The sequence below is a fragment of the Ambystoma mexicanum genome, chromosome 3q, assembly GCF_040938575.1.
Source record: "Ambystoma mexicanum isolate Mex_15411 chromosome 3q, UKY_AmexF1_1, whole genome shotgun sequence".
Taxonomy (NCBI): Eukaryota; Metazoa; Chordata; class Amphibia; order Caudata; family Ambystomatidae; genus Ambystoma; species Ambystoma mexicanum.
The window spans coordinates 407,062,502-407,080,599 of record NC_090926.1 but is presented as its reverse complement, the minus strand read 5'-3'; the positions used below and the strand labels follow the sequence as shown (position 1 = coordinate 407,080,599).

Sequence of the window (18,098 nt, the reverse complement as noted above, 5' to 3'; positions counted from 1 at the left end):
GCTGGAAAGACTGGCCATGGTGCACACTGAGCTAGCTGTAAAAGACAAAACGATACTCCTGCGAGGGTGCAGACTTGTCATCCCAGCGACCCTCCCTTCGAAGTTATCCAGACAGCCCACGAGGGTCACCGAGGCGCGGACAACACTAAAGGGCAGCTCAGGTGCCATGTGTGGTTCCTGTTTCTGGACGCAATAGTTGACTGGTGGTTGAGAAACTGCATAACGTGCCAATGCACGGCCAGGGCCGAGGCCATGAGCCCAATACAACCAACGCAGCTCTCCGAACACCCTTGGGAAAAGGTAGCCGTGGACTTCTATGGTCCCCTCGAATCGGGAGAGTATCGGTTACTCTTCATAGATGAGCACTCGAGATTTCCAATAGTGTAGAAGTCAACATCCACAGCGTATGCCCAGGTGGCTGCGATCTTCCACAAGGTCATAAGTGAGTGGGGAATCCCGGACACTATTAAGTGCGACAACAGTCCGCCGTTCAGCGGACATGATTTTGCGACGTTTGCGAAGCATATGGGCTTGGCCCACCAGAAGATTAGACCTCGCTGGCCACAAGCTAATTGAATGGCTAAGAGGTTTAGGGCCTCAATCAAGAAAACCCTACAAAGGACACGTATTGAGGGCACTGACCCCCACCAAGCGCTCTGTCGACTGCTGCAGGACTACCGCAATACACCCCATGAGGACACCAATAAAACCCCTGCAGAGCTGATGATGAAGTATCAAGTTCGCACCCGCATTGTGAGACACGTTAGCGGTCAGCCAGAAGCAGACCCCGGTATCATCAGGAGAGATTCTGAGTGGAAGGAACGAGCTTGGGTGGAAACCAATGAAAGGAGAGGTGCCAGACCAAAGGAATTCCATGTGGGGGACGAAGTGTTGTTGCAGCAACCTATGTCCAGAAAGACGGACTCTCAATTTGCTCCGAACCCCTTTCAGGTCACTGCTGTAAAAGGGACCATGCTGACAGCTGTGAATTCTGAAAAGGAGGTGACAAGGAACAGTTTGTTGTTCAAACTTGTTAAGAGGATGAATTCCCCCCACCTCCTGACCCGGAACCTCTGGAAGCTAGGGACGATCTCATAGCTCTCAACCATTTGTGTTGCAAAGGCGGGTGAAATCACACGGATGAGACGCCCATTGAAATGAATGGGCGTGCAGGAGGATTGAGGGGTTAGTCAGCCCTTTACAAGGCGGGTGACACCCGCCAAAAGCGTGTGAGTTGAGAGCCATGCGATCTGTGGATACCTCCACGACCGTCTTATCGGCACGTGACCGAGTTGTCGGACAGTCCCGGGTCGACCTTGAACGGTGACACTGCTACCCAGCCGCAACGAAACATCAGGAAGCCATTTCGCCAGGTCAAAGAATGTTAGAGGGAAGCAAGGACATTTGTCTGGGGGTTTTGTTAGCATGACTTGTCTCTTTAAGACAGAGATAGGGTCACTGGGTAATGACGTGGGAGCAGGGAGGAGGAATGGGAAAAGGAAATCAGTATCCTATGGTAAAAACGACGTATCCTTTCCTCCCTGGTGTGTGTTGGGGGGGCTGCTCCGGGTCACCGGCAGCCCCCCATACTCATGTCGGGGTCACCCGACGGGTACTGCTGTGCGGCGATCACGCCGCGGATGGTGCCGTGGGGATCACCCCACGGCACTCCAGGTCACTGGAGCCCGCACAGAACTGGGGGCACCCAGCACACGATGGCCCCGGCTCTGGGGGCACCCATGCTGGGGTCGTCGCGAATTGCCATGATCACATGGCCCGCATAGGGTGGAGGTCGGCGTTGCCCAGCAGGGGCGCCGGCCTCGTGGTGGGCCCGGTCCTCGGGCCTACACCACGCGGTGTTGCGCCAGGCAGGCGCACGCAAAGAACCACACCGGAGTCAATGCATGGTGTGACTGCCGAGCCGGAAGCAGCTCAGTGATTTTATTATGTTGGTCACGTGGCTACAGCTACGTGACCCATGACAACATCCTGGGAGCTACCATGCTCCCAGGAGGGGCGCTATGCAACACCGTGTGTCCTTATTTCCGTGGGCTGCACAGCCCTAACAGAGGGGATGCCAGAAAGAATTAGAAGTAGAAAGAGGGTTGCTGTGAAGAGGTGGGACACCTCATTGAGACGTACTGGGATGAGAAAGAGTAGGACTAGGAGTTATGAAGATTGCTGGTAAGTAATCTGGGAAAAACCTTAATCAAAACATCTGTACCGATGTAGTGTTATGCCAAACATACTGATAACACACCGCCAATCTAGCAAAACAATTTTTGGGGAAAATCGACACAAAGTGCATCTTCATGCTGAATTAATACGCCCACATGTGTTTACATACAGGACAATATACTACAGTTGTCCTCGTTTTTACAACGTATATGATTCTGGTAATCTTGTCTACTACAACGATGGCGACATGCTTCACTCTTATTTCAACAGGAAATATGTAACGTAGTAATACTTTATTCCAATGTCGAACAACCTGAATATCTCTATCAAGGAGCTGTCATTTTCACCATCCTATATACAGTCTTTCTTTTCTTTCCACGCCCTTGGGTTTAGTTATAAGTATTAGCCAATGTGCGTCAACTTCCTAGCACTTACATTTCCAGCTGTCCAATCCTACCTATCCACGCAGAGCGGCCTCTTGGGGCGTGGTTTGACCGATTTGACAGGCGCCTGGTCTAGACCAATGGCATCCCTCCAGCAAGCTTTGGGCAGAGCTGATGGCGATAGCTCGCAGCCAATGGCGATCGGGTGCGAAGAGACAGCTTGTGCGCATGCGGTGCGGTCGGTCCTCCAGTCTGCTTCCTTTCCCTTATCCCTTCGTCTTTGCGGCACGTGACGAAGTCGGAGCCGTTGCTGGGTTGTGAGCGGGTGGCAGCCGAGGCCTCAAGCGGTGAGCAAGTGGCGTGGGGTACCGATCACCGGTGGGGGTGCTCTGGGCAGTCTCCCAGCTTTCCTCCTTGCGGTGGTAGGCCTTGTCTCCCCGCTGGCCTAGCTCTAGTACCCGCTAGCTACCCTACCTGAAGCCGGTATTTTGAGGCCAGCCGGGGTAGTTTTGCGTAGTGATCTTAAACGGTATTCGCCAGGTTCCTGCGGAACGCTTCACGAGCTACTACGCACTGTAACATGTTAATTTACCTTTTTTGTTAAAAAAAAAAATGTTACATAAGTGCTTCATCTGTTACATTTTTTTGGGGGATTTGCTATAAAGTGAAAAGCCGTTTCAAGAAAATACGTATGAGCATTACACATCTGTAAATCATGTCGAGTTACAGGCGGGCTGAATTTAAGGTCTGCTTGTTGTAATAGCTGACTTTGAAATGGTCCTTATGTTTTGATCGGTGTTAATACTATATCAACTGAGTCTGAATTGATTTTGGTGATTATAATTGAAGGAAATCTCGTTGTAATGTAATAATTTTGTATGAGCATTCCTTTTGAATTTACTTGTGTTTTTTTTTTTTTTTCTTCAATTAACCTCCTTTTTTGTGGTCTGCACGTTTTATAAATTGTGTTGGGTAATCGAGCTGTTGTAAGTAAATACAATGACTGTTTGTATTCACACCTCAGTGCAGTTCTTGCCCTCGTATGTATTGTCCCAGAACCTGATGGGGCATTTTTTAAGTGCAGTTTCCTCGTCATTGGCTCGGACATTGTGATTCAAGAGGGGGTGGGGGAACTCCTCCCTACTACCATCGATGCGTCATGGAGACACAAGTCGATCCTGAGGATCAGCAGATTCACACTGCTGCCTGGTCCTTTATGCTCCTCCGCTTCCGCCTGTGTTCCTCGCTCTCCTAAGAGCCCGGAGGTGGGTGAGACCGTATCCGCTAAGAACTCTCTTAAGTAAACACAGTTGTCATTCTGTAGTTGTAGCCGCAGAGAATCGCCTTGCTATTTATTCCCTGATGCGTTCTGTATTTACTGTTTCACTTGATCTCCTTATCAACCAGAGATTTAGCTTGATCTCTTGGTGGAACTGGTTGTTGATTACCATGAGTGGCCGCAATAAGTCTTCCGTGACAGTATACATAACTGTTAGATTTATTTTGTGATCTGAAGAACCACTGCACACGTAAAACAAAAGGGTAAATGCACAGTATGAACTTAGCTGTGCAATTATATTTTATTCTGAACTGGTTTCCTTCTCAAAACGAAGTGCGTTTGCCCTTTCCCTAGACTTTCATGGTGCGAGTGTGAATGAAAAGATGCTTAATCGATGCATCTACCATTCATTGACCAAGCACGGCTGCTGTCGCCCTATAACGGAGGTCTGGGGACTCTTAACAGCTGTTCGGTGACAGCTGGCGCAATGCGATGAAAATGGCCTTTAGCAGTGAGGCTTAAATGTAAATTGACTTTATGTTCTTTAAGCACTTTTCTTTAATCCCGTTAGCATCTTTTCTATGACGTGCATGGGAAATATTCGCTAAGCCCTTCAGTGTTTTTCTATCGTTCTAGATCTCTGAAGCGATACATCACAGTCGCATGTAACCTGGATGTGTCATTTTGACAGCTTTCAAATCGTATACACTCGTTCAGTTAGCAAATGCCAGTTTCAGATTTTTTGTTGTTCTAGCTGCGACCAATGTGGCTGCTGCGTTGAAAAGGCGTTGTCCAGGGTACCCGTGGGAGCGTAAGAAGTACGATTGTCAATAGTGTGCCAGTCTTCGATTGGTCCAGAGTATCGGCGCTGTGCAAGATCTGGAAGCATTTAAATCGCATCGCAGGAAAGCCTAATGCTATCTCATCGTATTGAAGAAACCCTAAATTAACTTTGTCTCGAATAATAACCCCGCCTCCCATTTGTCAAGTAGCGTGGTTGGCATCCTTATGTCGTCTGCGTTGATGTCATCAGTGTGTTACTACCAGTCACTGGTTACTGCAGGTGTTCGTTTCTTGATAAAAGGGCACAATTAGTTTCCCATTGACAAACGTTAATTTTGCAGTCAGATTTTGGTGCTGGAGGATGGGCGACTCCCAAGGGGACACCAGCATTGTAAAGGATTTACTGTCTTTCATGTTTAAATATTACAACTGCCCCTCCCTAATCAGTGGAACTGAGCATCATGTGGAAACTGTTGTGTTTACATACATATATGTTATTAGGTATGACCATTCACAATGTTCTGTTTGTTTTCCATTCAGTGTTCCACTTGAGTCATGAGTATTCTTAGTGTTATCATTTGTAGTGTTTTTTATGAAGTTCTGAATGTGTTCAGTTGGGTCCTGCCTTGTAGGTGGTGCCTGCTGTTGCTTGATGTAGACTTGAATAAACAAGTCTTTGACTACGAGATTTGTCGGAGTTTATAATTCAATATTGGCGACGAGGATCTGTTTCAAGGACCCGGACGCCGACCTTAGCTGCTCGATCCCTGTGTTTTACGAGCTGCCGGCACTGGCTTGTCTCCGCCGCAACAGCAACAGCAGGCGAGGCGGATCGTGGGTGGAGAAGAAAGAGAGCAGGGTTGCTGTTATCAGCGAGGAACATCGCGGAGAAAACTGTGCAGGCAAGTCCTTATCAGCGGGGAGTGGCGCTGGCCGTGGATGAGCTGCGCGAGCGGCTGGTGTGTTGGAGCGGGCCCCGCGAGCAGCTGACGAGTCTCCCACAACCGTCAGCGCTTGCTCCGCCCCGTGCTGCCCGTGTGCTAACATACGCGGCTCCCAGCTGCTCTGGGCCGCGCAGAGACACATCATTGCATGCAGCAGAGGGAGTGTTAGCTCAGGAGCCCGGTCTCCATTATGACGTCAGAGAAAAAAAAAAACAAAGAGAACGTTGCTAGTACAACAAAGGAGACATTCCTTTCCACAAAGCTATATTGATTAAAAGGAACTCGGGAGCCTGTAAATTTCATATAGAGAACAAATTCGTTCCAGTAAGCTATATCTACATAAAAGGAACTTTAAAAAAAAAAAAAAAATGACAGTTTACACAGCCAAGCCACATCATCACCCATACTCATAGCTGGCCTCTTTTCCTCACCATGGCAGCATCAATTCCTCCACCCATTTCGTTCCTCAATGAACCTGGCCGTCCCCCCCTCAAGTGGGACAAGTGGAAGGACACATTTGAGAATTACTTGGTGGCAATAGGCGGTGATAGATTTTCTTCAGCTCGGAAAAAAGCACTGTTGGTTCACAATCTGGGCACCGAAGGACGCAGGATTTTCGATGGGCTGACTGGAGACCAGATGTTGGAGGCGGGTGATGCTGATGAATATGCATTGGCCCTAAAAAAACTACAAGACCACTTTGAACCTAAGAAAAATGTCAGTTTTGAAAGACATAAATTCTTCCAGAGAGTACAAGAACAGTCAGAGTCAGTTGAATCATATGTCGCCTGCTTGAGGTCATTAAGTTACTCATGTGAATTTGAGCAACTGACAGATTCTCTAATCAGGGATCAATTACTCAGGTGCACTAATAACGCCAGAATCCAAGAGAAGCTACTGGCCAAAGATATGAAACTGGATGAGGCACTCGAATTAGCCAGGAGCATCGAACAGACATCATTATATGTTAAGGAGCTAAAGGGTGACAAACAGAATCCGACCAACATGTCAGTCTGTGCAATAGACCAGAAGAAGAGGCCAAACTTTCCAAGTGTAAAGAAAGGAAATTGGAATATGAGAAATGCGTGCACTAGATGTGGTAACCCCAGACATGGTGCAAACTTCCCGTCGTGCCCTGCCAAATTTGCCGAATGCTTTAAGTGCAAGAATAGAGGACACTTTGCAAACGTATGCAAAGCTACTTCTATAAATTTCATTGAACCCGAGAACAGAGCCAGCATTGAGGAATCGGTCAGGAGAAATTACAACATTCAAGAGGTATCAGCCACCCAGGAACCAAGTGCCAAGTTTGTTTTCGAAATTTCAGCTATCTCAGGTGAAGCTAAAGGACCGGCAGACACTTTTCTGATTGATGGGCGCAGCTTAGTCATGAAAGTAGACACTTGTTCCCCTTGGACCATAATTTCAAGGGACACTTTAGTGAATATATTGAAGAAGGGTGAAGGGGCAATTAAACCCACTGATGTTAGAGCCTGTGGATATGGAGAATCTACAATAGAAATCTTGGGGGAATTTGCTGCATCCGCCAGTTATAAAGGAAAAGAATGCCAGGCCAAAGTTCTGGTAGCAAACCAGGGAGCCTCTTTATTAGGATGGGAAGAACAAAAGACCTTGGGTGTAAGAATACAGGCAAATGCTCCCCAACCAATATTTATTGCTGAAGTAGAAGATGACATCTGGACTAAAGAGTTCCCTGAAGTGTTTTCCGAGAAATTGGGGAAACTTAGAAACTTTGAACACCATATCAAACTAAAGAATAATGCGCAACCGGTGATACACAAGGTTAGACAAGTGCCATTGAAGATGAAAAGTAAGCTTCGTGTTGAATTGAATGACTTGGTTGACAAAGGAGTAATTGAGCCCATAACAGCAACAGAATGGTTATCGCCGGTTGTACTAGTAGCCAAGGCAAATGGAAATCTGAGACTATGTGTAGATTTACGCAGCCTCAAACGGAACATTGTTCTAGAGAGACATCCTCTTCCTAACATATCGGAGACTCTTTCCACCCTGGGGGAACCAAGAGTATTTTCCATCATTGACTTGTCAGCGGCATATCATCAAGTTCCGTTGTCCAAAGGTTGCCAGCATCTCACAGCATTCATCACTCCTGAGGGAGTGTTCAAATACAATCGCATGCCTTTTGGTTTAGCCTCTGCTGCTTCTGTTTTTCAAAGCGTGATGGAGGAAGTGCTTAGAGGGCTAAGGAAAGTAACTGTGTTTCAGGATGACATATCAGTGTTTGATGAAAATGAAGAGGAACATAATGAGATTTTGAGGGCTGTCCTAGTAAGACTTAAAGAATCTGGTTTGACTGTGCAAAGAAAAAAATGCAAGATTGCTGTTAGAGAAGTAGACTATTTAGGTCATAGAATTTCTGGCGATGGTATTGCTCCAAAAAAGTCTTATTGATGGCATCAGCAGTGCTCCCCAGCCACGTGATAAAGATCAGTTACGTTCATTCATGGGACTGGCGGAGTACTATCACAAATTTGTAAATGGTTTTGCCACCATCTCCACTCCGTTAAGAGAGTTATTGAGAAAGAATGTGAAGTTTGTGTGGTCGGGTGAATGCCATGAAGCTTTCAGGAAAATAAGAGTGCATAGTACAAGCACCCTCCTTGGGAGGTTTTGTGTCGGGAAGAAAAACTGTGCTATCGGTTGATGCAAGCAATATGGGTCTAGGGGCAGCGTTGTCTCAGGTGGACTCTGGTAAGACCGAACATATAATTGCGTTTGCCTCAAGGCCATTGAAGGGAGCGGAAGAAAACTACTCTGTGATTGAGAGGGAGGCATTGGCGGTCTCGTGGGCTGTAGCACAGTTCAAATTCTATTTGTGGGGTCAAACTTTTACAGTAAAAACTGACCACAAACCGTTAGTCCAACTACTAGGTAGTGTGGAGTGGGCAAAAGGATCACCCAGAATTTCCAGATGGATGATTGAACTCCTAGCCTATGACTTCAAGATGGTGTACATAGCTGGTAGAGACAATGTAGTAGCAGACTGTTTGTCTAGGTTACCGGTGGAGAGCAAGGATTCAGAGGAAGCGTTGATAGAGCAGGGTGTGAGTATAGCTGAGGTTGAATACAATGCCATAAGTAAAGATGAATGGGAGATTGCTGATAGTGAAGATTCTATATTGAATCAAGTCAAGGTGTGGACCAGGGCAGGGTGGCCCCACAAAAACGAGGTAGAAAAACAATTTGAATGCTTCTACTGCATAAAAGATGAGCTGAATCTATCAGAAGACGGTATAAAGCTCAGGAAGGGTACCAAAGTGATTCCACCCAGCAATGTCAGATCCAAGCTAGTGAGTATAGCTCACCAAGGCCATTTAGGGATGGGAGGAACCAAAAGATACATCAGAGAATTTTATTGGTGGCCGGCAGTTGACAGTGAAGTAGAGAAATGTGTGAAAAACTGCAGAGAGTGTGAGAGGAGTGATAAAAGTAAGGTGGTGAGGGAAGCACCCATTAGACCGGTTAGTGTTTTCCGAGTGAACCCTGGAAAAAGGTGGCTGTGGACCTGATGGGCCCACTACAGAATCTGGGAGAGAATCTCAAATATTTAATTGTGTTAGTAGATTATCACTCAAAGTGGATAGAGTGGAAGGCAATTGGTGAAGCAACCACGGCCCAAATGATATCGTTTTTTGAAGAAACATTTTACAGGGAAGGCTTTCCCACGGAATGGATCTCAGATAATGGCGTCCAATTCTGTTCTGACAAGATGGTGGAGTTTTTCAAAAGATTTGGTATAAGGCATTACAGAACAGCACTCTATCAACCCAGGGCTAATGGGCTCGTAGAGAGGGCAAACAGATTTGTAAAGGGAGGCTTGCAATTAGCTATGGCGGCAGGCTTAGACTGGCAGAAAGTGTTGAGGGAAATGGTTTGGAACTACTGCACGACGCCTCACACGGTTACTAAAGTCTCACCATTTATGTCTCTCAAGGGCAGGCAGCCGGCTACCAAACTCTGTCCAGGGTGGCTTCACTTGGCCAAGAGTGTGAATATTGATAGGAATAAAATTGTGACACTTATCAAAGAGGCCCAAAATGCATACACGGAAAGGTTTGACACAGAAAAGAAATCCAAGAGTTTGGTATGGAGAGAAGGTGAAAATGTATATGTAAAAAACCCCAGGTTGTCCCCTAAATGTATTGAGAGCAAATTTATTGGGCCTAAGAAAATAGCGGTAGTAAGAGGGAATGTGGTCATAATGGAAGGTGGGGAATGCTGGTCCATGTCCAAATTAGTGAAATGTAATAACAATGGTCAAGCAGTAGAGGATGGAGAAAATAGTGATGGAGATGATAATGGCAATGACTGAGTTAGTGCATGAACCTGGAGAAGTTAAGAGTGTTCAACAGGATACAAATATTAGTACCAGCACAGAAAGAAGAAGAGGTAAACCTTTTTGGTTGCGAGATTATGTACTAGAGTAAACCAGTGTTATTGAAAGGGGGAAGGTGTGTTGTGTTTACATACATATATGTTATTAGGTATGACCATTCACAATGTTCTGTTTGTTTTCCATTCAGTGTTCCACTTGAGTCATGAGTGTTATCATTTGTAGTGTTCTTTATGAAGTTCTGAATGTGTTCAGTTGGGTCCTGCCTTTGTAGGTGGTGCCTGCTGTCGCTTGATGTAGACTTGAATAAACAAGTCTTTGACTACGAGATTTGTCCGAGTTTATAATTCAACAGGAACCTCAACATCTTAGGGTTTGAGGGTAGGGGTTTGCCCCTGCGAAAAGATTTCCAGTCATGGGTTGAAATGGTACGTTTTACAGCGTGATTTCTGCGGAAAATTGATGCTAGATGACCAACAGTACAAATGCGCATTTTATAACCTTCTCTTGGTGATATGCCCTCACTACATGCTGGCACTGCCGTTTTACATCGAACTCTGAACACGGCACGTATCGGCACTGCAATCACTCATGTCGTTGCGCTCACAAAATATCGAAATCACTGACCACTCCGGTGGTGGTAGTGCGCGGTACAAATATCCTTCAACATTAACTTAACTGTAAATCGCTTTGCTGCACAGCAATTTATATTTCGCTTGGGTGATTTTGTGCTTATAAAATGTTAATGCTGTTACTGTAAATCAGTATATGTGCCCACAGAATATGCCAGCGTTCCTCCTGTAAATCACTATAAGGTTGCTCTCGCAATATTTGACACCGGCAGGTAAATCACTTTTGTGAAGCTGCACCATTAATTAATGTTAGCTTTGTCGCACTGATTCACCGAAATAATGATGGTGCGGTACGTACCCTGCCTTGCTAAGCAAAAAATGCACTCATGACCATACACTCACTAACTCAAAGGCCCCATGCACACTTGCCTTCTCGCTCGTACACACCCCCACCATACAAAAAAGCTAGCAGGCGCCCCTCTCTCGAAAGAACACAGCATGATCACCTGTTCAGTGGTTTTTAACCACTTTGACAGTTCACAGCCATCCGCTTTTTGCTCACTGTACCTTTCACAGATGGGAAATATTCATTTGCATACAAGTTTTTGTCCTGCCTACATGGGCAGTCCAGCACCGAAATGCTATGGCAATTCCCTTCTGAACAAGAGTACCAACAGCAACCCCATACATGTTTCAGCTTTGATGTGCCTCTCTGAGCATAGTGAGCAGGGAGACCACATCTGGTTGCTCCCAGGTAATTTAGGGGGACCAACCACAAGTTCCTTCCAAAAATATCAAAAAAGAACCCAGCATGATAACCTGTTCAGTGGCTTTTAACCACTTTGAGAGTTTGCAGCCATCTGCTTTTTGCTCACTGTACCTTTCACAGATGGGGAAATATCCGTTTGCATATCAGTCTTTGTCCCCTCCCTTACCCCTATTGTTTGGGGCATTATATTCTCTCTAATCCAACAGAGACTGCGAGACTTCACCACGTTGCTGGAAGTCGCAGCCAGAAAGCTGGAGTAACACGAGGCGGGCTGGAAAGGTGGTGGTGGTCGCTTAGAAATGGCAATTTGGAGGCTGCAGTAAGTGCTGGATTAAACCCCCCTCCAACAAAGTAGTTGGGCCTCTAACCAAACCTGCGAGCATGGTTTCAATATGTTATTTTTATAGAAGCACAACTTTAACCAGTCGAATTGTACGTTTTGAAGCAGCAACTACTGCAGAGAAGAGAATTTCTTTGTCGGCCTGTTGTAGTAATTTATCTTTTGCCGAAACGTAACGACTATTGTGAATATTGAGGGCTCTTGCTTTTTTGCTTAGCTACTCAAAACAATCCAGTCAACCCGTTTTAGAAGTGACCAGTAAGTCGGTAATCTTTTCTTTTTCAAAGGCCATGTTAGCCCAACGTAGTAATGTATGTGAACTGTTGTTGAGCTCTCGGTCCGCCTTTGCTCTATAACCATTGTGCGCACCTTTTGCAGATAAACGGGGATACTTTCCTGCAGGTTAAAAACTGATATGGTAAATTTTGGCTGCTGAGTTGGGTGGCCATTTTAGCTTTAATCGTGCCCGCACCCTCCCACCGCCTCTTGGCAAGGATGTCCAAAATGTGACTGCCTTACTTACCCTCCAAGTGATCATGTTAACACCCCAGTCTCCGAAGGCAACAAGTCACCCTTTTCTTAATAATAAATATATATATATATATATATATATAATTTTTTTTTTTCCTGTGTTCTTTTTCCTCTTAACAATTGCACCTGGCATGCAAAACAATAATTGGAAAGGAATGACGAGTGCATGTCCCAGCAGCCACTAAAGATCAGAATGGTAAATCACCCTAACCATTCGCAAAAACAGGACCATTGTTGCTTAATGTCCTACAGTTTTTGTTGTCATAAGACCCCCCCCCCCCCCCCCCAACCCCAGCATGTAAGCTTTCACCTGCTGTATGTACTTGTTCTCATTAACTGAAGTTATAGTTTACTGGTCTTCATGGTGTGCATTACATGGCGTTACTTGGTATTGGCTTTTTTTTTCTTTGTGTTCATAGGTCAAATGATTTCAAGTCGGTCTGCACCTAACTGCTTTATATGTCCTGTCAGACTGCTTCTTTCAAAGTATTTCAAATGTGGCCTGTTTTTTTTTTTTTTTTTTTTTAAATTTTATTTTTTTAAAACGTCCTTTAACAAAGGCTACCAAACATCTGTAATTCTTATTTGCTGACACAACATCGATTTCAATTCTTATCTTCTGAAAAGGCTAAAAGAAATTGTATGGTTATTGGTGCTGTTTTTAAATTTATTTAATATTTATATTGTGTCGGTAGCTCGCAAGCATCGGGGTGCAGAAACGGGGATACGAAAGACGGGCAAACAGTGACTGACAAAAGAAGACAGGACAGCCATGTAAAATTCCTCAGGAGCTAGAATTGGCCTGCAGATATTAGTTTATTTGAAGATATGTTTTCACCAGTTTGCGGAAACTAATGTAGTTAGTTTCTAGTCTTATATGGTTTGGAAGATTGTTCCAAAGACCAGCTGCAAGGGTGGGGAAGGATCTGCCTAGGCCGCTTTTGAGTTTGTGTGGGGCCACTGAGATTTTACCCAGGTGGGACGATCTGTGTTCTACTGGGAACATAAGGTTGAATCCTGGTTTAGGTGGGCCGGGGCTTTTCCGAAAAGACATCTCTGCATAAGGTCTTGAAATGTACCCTATCTTCGATTTTTAGCCAGTGAAGCTCCCTTCTGGAGTCGCTGTGTTCTGATCTAGTTGTTGTGCATCAGGTCGTTCATGCTGTATCCAGAAATGACATGCTTGAAGTTCCACAGGGATACTCAACTCCTAGTATCTGCATGTGCAGACTGGCCATCGTCTTGCAATGTCACCAGGCAACTAGGCCAATATAATTGGTTGTTGCGATCACATCTATCATGGGTTAAAAAAAAAAATAGCTGTTTCTGCTTCAGTGATCCAAAACACTCCCAGTTCAAAAAGCCTAGGGGTGCAGTGCCAGCTTTCCTTTTGTATCTGTTATCCTCTTTATTTGAAACTAGCAAGACCCTTGTTTTGGCCAGTCCGGACTACTGCAACGTAATCTACACAGGCCCAACTCGTCGAGCTTTTAAATGCTAAAAGCATGGGGTAGCTCAGAGTGCTGTGTACTAAACCTTAACATGCTTTAAACCACAAATAAAGGCGGAACAAAACCCCTGTTACGCTCTGAGAGGGGGGGGAAAAAACGGAACCCTTCCAACAGGTTTCAGCTAAGGGCTGTGAATCCGTGGGCAGTAACCACTGAAATACGATAAGGGTACATCCTCGCATGCCTGCTCTCTAAACAACCTGTGCATCAAATCCACCACCGAACGTCTTGGCACTCCTAAATCGATATAACGGGACGATTCTTTTGAAATTGTTTCTCCCTCCATAACCATTGTTAACATTTCATTATGTAGCCATCTCTGCAATAGTTAAACGTGCTGGTACAAACTGCTGGACGGAGACAAACGGGCATGGCAGTTGGCCACCATTAACATTATGAAACACATCTTTAACGAGCTTCTTCCCACACAGACTAAATGCAAAGCTCCACTGGCTCTTTTGAACTAACTACAGAATAGTGTGACCTTCGAGAGTTAGAAACGGCTTTTCCTTTTTCTTGTTAAAAAATCTATAAAGATTATATACAAATAAAAAAAAAAAATTAAAATTATCCTTATTCTTAACTTTACTTCTTGACAATTTTATACATACCAATTGTTATTACACGGGTAAAACTCCAGTTGGGTTGTGCATAATTAGTGCTGTACTATACTGATTTCCAGTCGTCCTGGCCACTTCCTGAAGGCTGTGCAGCACACAGCAGTGATTACTGATCAAATTATATAATCCCATGGCCAATGCCCTCTCGAAGACTTGGCTGCACCCTTTGGTTACTGTGCCTCCCAATAGCTTCTTCCAGTTGGTGCATCAACAAGGACTTTGCTGTTGTTGCAGATCCCACCCTTCTAATTCTGCATTCCTAATATTCATTCAATTTGGCAAGATATTCTTGATGGATGTGATATTATATTGGGGGATGAGTCAAAGTTGCATGACAAGAACACTGGTATTATTGATGATGAATGTTGGGAATATCACAAGCAATATAATTGCCATTGAAGCAAAACTGTAAAAGATGACCAACACATTTACATTTTTAAATGTTCCTTTTGTGACGGACCAGCTTGAAAATGTGGTGTTTCGAAAGTACTAGCTCGGTCTTGGATTTTATGTTCTGGTTTTAGGTCTTTTAGTGTACTTTTTAGTGTTTATAACCATTGAAGCTCATTGGGGCTGTTGGGAGAAAAATACAATTGACGAAGGAGAACATATAATTTTGCAGGGATCATAAATGATTTCACCAGCTAAGGATAAACGTATGTGTGTAACTTGGGGGGGGGGGGGGGGAACAAATCTGTCTTGTACTGTTCCTGGTCAGATTGTGCCCGTTTTCTAATGTATGGGTTGGGGGCTTTTTTAATGGCTAATAAAATGGATAATGCACAGGGAATTTGACTGCAACTTTGTAGGATACCAGTTCATTTTGAAAATGGATATACGCATGGTTAGTGTGGTAGTCTATGAAGCATGCTGATACTTAAACATTAAAGAGTTTGTTATACGAAGCGGTAAGTAACTGCTGGTGCGTGGCAATAGTTAGAGGTCAGGCCATAGTGCACAATCTGCACTTGCCACTAGCGATTGGGTAGTGTTAATTAACTTCTGGCGAGTGACTTTGGCTGGTTAGTAGCTTGCAACTTGAAATCTTTACCCCTGGATAAGATCATCTACAAGCCTCCCGTCAAATGCAAGATGGAACACGTAGTAAAAATTTCTACACAAAGGGCAGCACTTCCAACGTACACAAGCCAAATGGTTGCAATGTTATTTTATTCCAAATGCATGAAATGCTAAGTACCGTAGCGAAATGATTTATAAACCTTAATCGGCCCACATGCTTTTTCTGACGTATCGCACAACTGAGTCACATCTTTATGGCATCTCCCAACTGGGCCATGACGCCCAGTCTTAAGTTTGAACCTTCTACGCCAGGTAGGTAAGAGATCTTGGCATGCTTGCGTAAATGGCATATATCCCCGCTCCCAAACCACACATGTATCTGGGGTTTGGGGTTGCGTTTGTTTTATATTTTTTTTAAAAAGTTTTACACTTTATTAATGTTATCCTGGTTAGTGAAGCTAAGTTGGCTGGCTGTAAACAATTATCTGATTTTGTGCACGCTCACATTTGGACCTGGCTCGGAATAGTGTATGATTTCTAGACTGTAAGAATGTGTCCAATTTTAAAACGTCAATACTTGACTAATGCAGTTATGTGCAAAAGGCCTTTTAGGTGTTGGGGGGGGGGGGGGCGAGGGGGGAGGGGGGAGATGTAAGGGACTGGCTTTTTGTTTTTTGTACATGCCATGCAGATCTTAATCACTGTTAACCAAGCGACATTAACCAAAGCCTAGCAGACCTCCGTTTTTCTGAAGATATTCCTGTTGCACCTGTGTTTTGAGCATCTTTTTACTGGGAACGCCCTCCAGGCCCGTTTGCTGGATTTAAAACGCTGCCATAGCCACGTCGGCTTAGATGAGGAGTTTAAATGGAACAGTATCCCAGTTTGTGATCAGTCCCAAGGATTTATTGCAGGCATGTTACAAAAGTATTAGTCAAAGATGTGGGATCCTCTCTACTGAGAACGAAGTTGGGTCAAACACCCTGTTAGAGATGTACGTGTGTTTATCGTTTTTTTTCTTTTTCTTTTCTTTCTTTCCCCTATTTTTGGAGGGTGTTGGTGGATGAGTGGGCAGTGTCCGTTGAGGGGAGAGTTTATTTCATTTTATTGTTATCCTGTTGTAAATGAGAAGCATTTTCCACATCTATGCTTAAGGTAACAGTTCCTCGTCGTCGCCGAGGCACCTTAATTATTAGCAAATTTTCCAGTTTTATTTTGACAGGATGCTCTCCGATTGGGATTTCTTTTCAATTAATGAAGTTTGTGTAGTCTTCTGCTCTAAAGCTTTGATGTTACTTAAGCATCATATGCAGTATCACTTTCACGCCTAGTGCTGCTTGTCTTTTATCGGTAGTGCTATTTTGATATGCTCTTGTATTTGGACAGCAGCAGTGGCTATATAGTTTGTGTGTTTTGTGTTTAGACAGCAATCCTTCGATAAGAAGGCCGAGTTGCTCAAACTCGGTTGAAAATCCTACCAATATAACTTGCTAAAACAGTTAATCAAGAGTAATGATTTACATGTGCTGATCTGTCTGTATCAGAGATTCCTTGAATGCTGCACATCTATCTCCCTTAGAACATCCTCATTTTATTTGGGTGTCTTATTTGCTGTGCAAGCTTTCCCCTCTTTCACAAAGTGGGTGTTTTGCAATATATTGTTTACATATCTTTAAATATTAATGCTACTCGTTGTGCTCACGCTTTCTTGGTCCATATCTAACCCGCCGCCATAAGAATAACGTTCTATATGGAGGTCCACTTTTGAGTGTTTTAAGTTACGTTAGAGTAGCTTTTCAGGCCCCATAGTGATGTACCTACTGTGGGAGGGTGGGCGAGTGCTGGCCTTCCGCCTCAAACCCCTCTGGCTCTGGAAAGGTAAATGAGGGCAGCATTCCTGCTAGTCTTTCACTTTGTTCCCCAGACATCTCCTTTTTTACTTTACACAAATGTCTTTGCGTTTGACTTCTTGGTAAAGTTTTGCTTTGCCAAGAACTCAGTATTCATGTGAATGGTGACCAGTCACTTTTCATAATGTGCTGACATGTGTCCGTATCTGTGTCGACATTTCTTTGAGTCCCACCTCCGCCATTTCTGATTTCCCCATGTTTATTTTCAGACCCGATATCCTCGCTTGTTCTTTGAGTTCTCACTAGGGTTGGAATGGACGTCACAGCTTCCACAAGTGTTAACCAGCATATCATCTGCGTATGCCAGTATTACGGATGTCTTTCTCAAGCCCCCTCCTCCCCCACGACCACCCCCTTGATATGTGGTTCTGCCTGATTGCCACCAACAGGGGCTCTAGATATATAGCATCAAGATGCAGCGACAAAGGGCATCCCTGCCTGGTACCTCATTCTATGCTCACAGCCTCTGAAATATGCATTCACCGCTAATCTCATCGAGGGGTTTCTGTAATTTGCCCCCACCATTTGGCTGCATTTGGTCCCGAATCCCATGAATTTCATCGGTTGAAACAGTTGCGGCCACTCTGTCAAGTTTTTTCTGTGTCCAGAGAGATCAGAGAGGCTGGTATCTGCTTAATTTCCAGTTTCTGTAGTAAACGGATCACCCTTCTGGTGTTGTCACATGGTTGTCTCCCAGTTATGAAACCAGATTGATCTTGCCCGATTACCCCTGGGAGAACCTTCTGTCAGCTAGGATCCCGGTGTGTGTTTTTTTTTTTTTCTTTTTTAAATTTATTTTTTCTCCTCTACGTTCAGTAACGCTATAGGCCTGTATGAGCCGCAGCTTGTCTGGTCCTTGTTTGGCTTTTCCAACACTACTACC

General features: G+C 44.6%; 1 protein-coding gene across 3 annotated transcripts in view; it reads left to right on the top strand.

Moving 5' to 3' along the window:
- The window catches only part of CANX (calnexin), a 745,024-nt gene that overhangs the window by 236,127 nt on the left and 490,799 nt on the right, over positions 1-18,098 (top strand). Inside the window, exon 1 of one of the 3 annotated variants that reach the window (XM_069654106.1) lies at positions 2,753-2,908. The exons of the other annotated variants lie outside the window; for them this stretch is intronic. The gene's annotated coding sequence lies outside the window, so the exon portion shown is untranslated. Of the gene's footprint in view, positions 1-2,752; positions 2,909-18,098 lie in introns of those variants that run through there. 3 annotated transcript variants of the gene reach the window in all.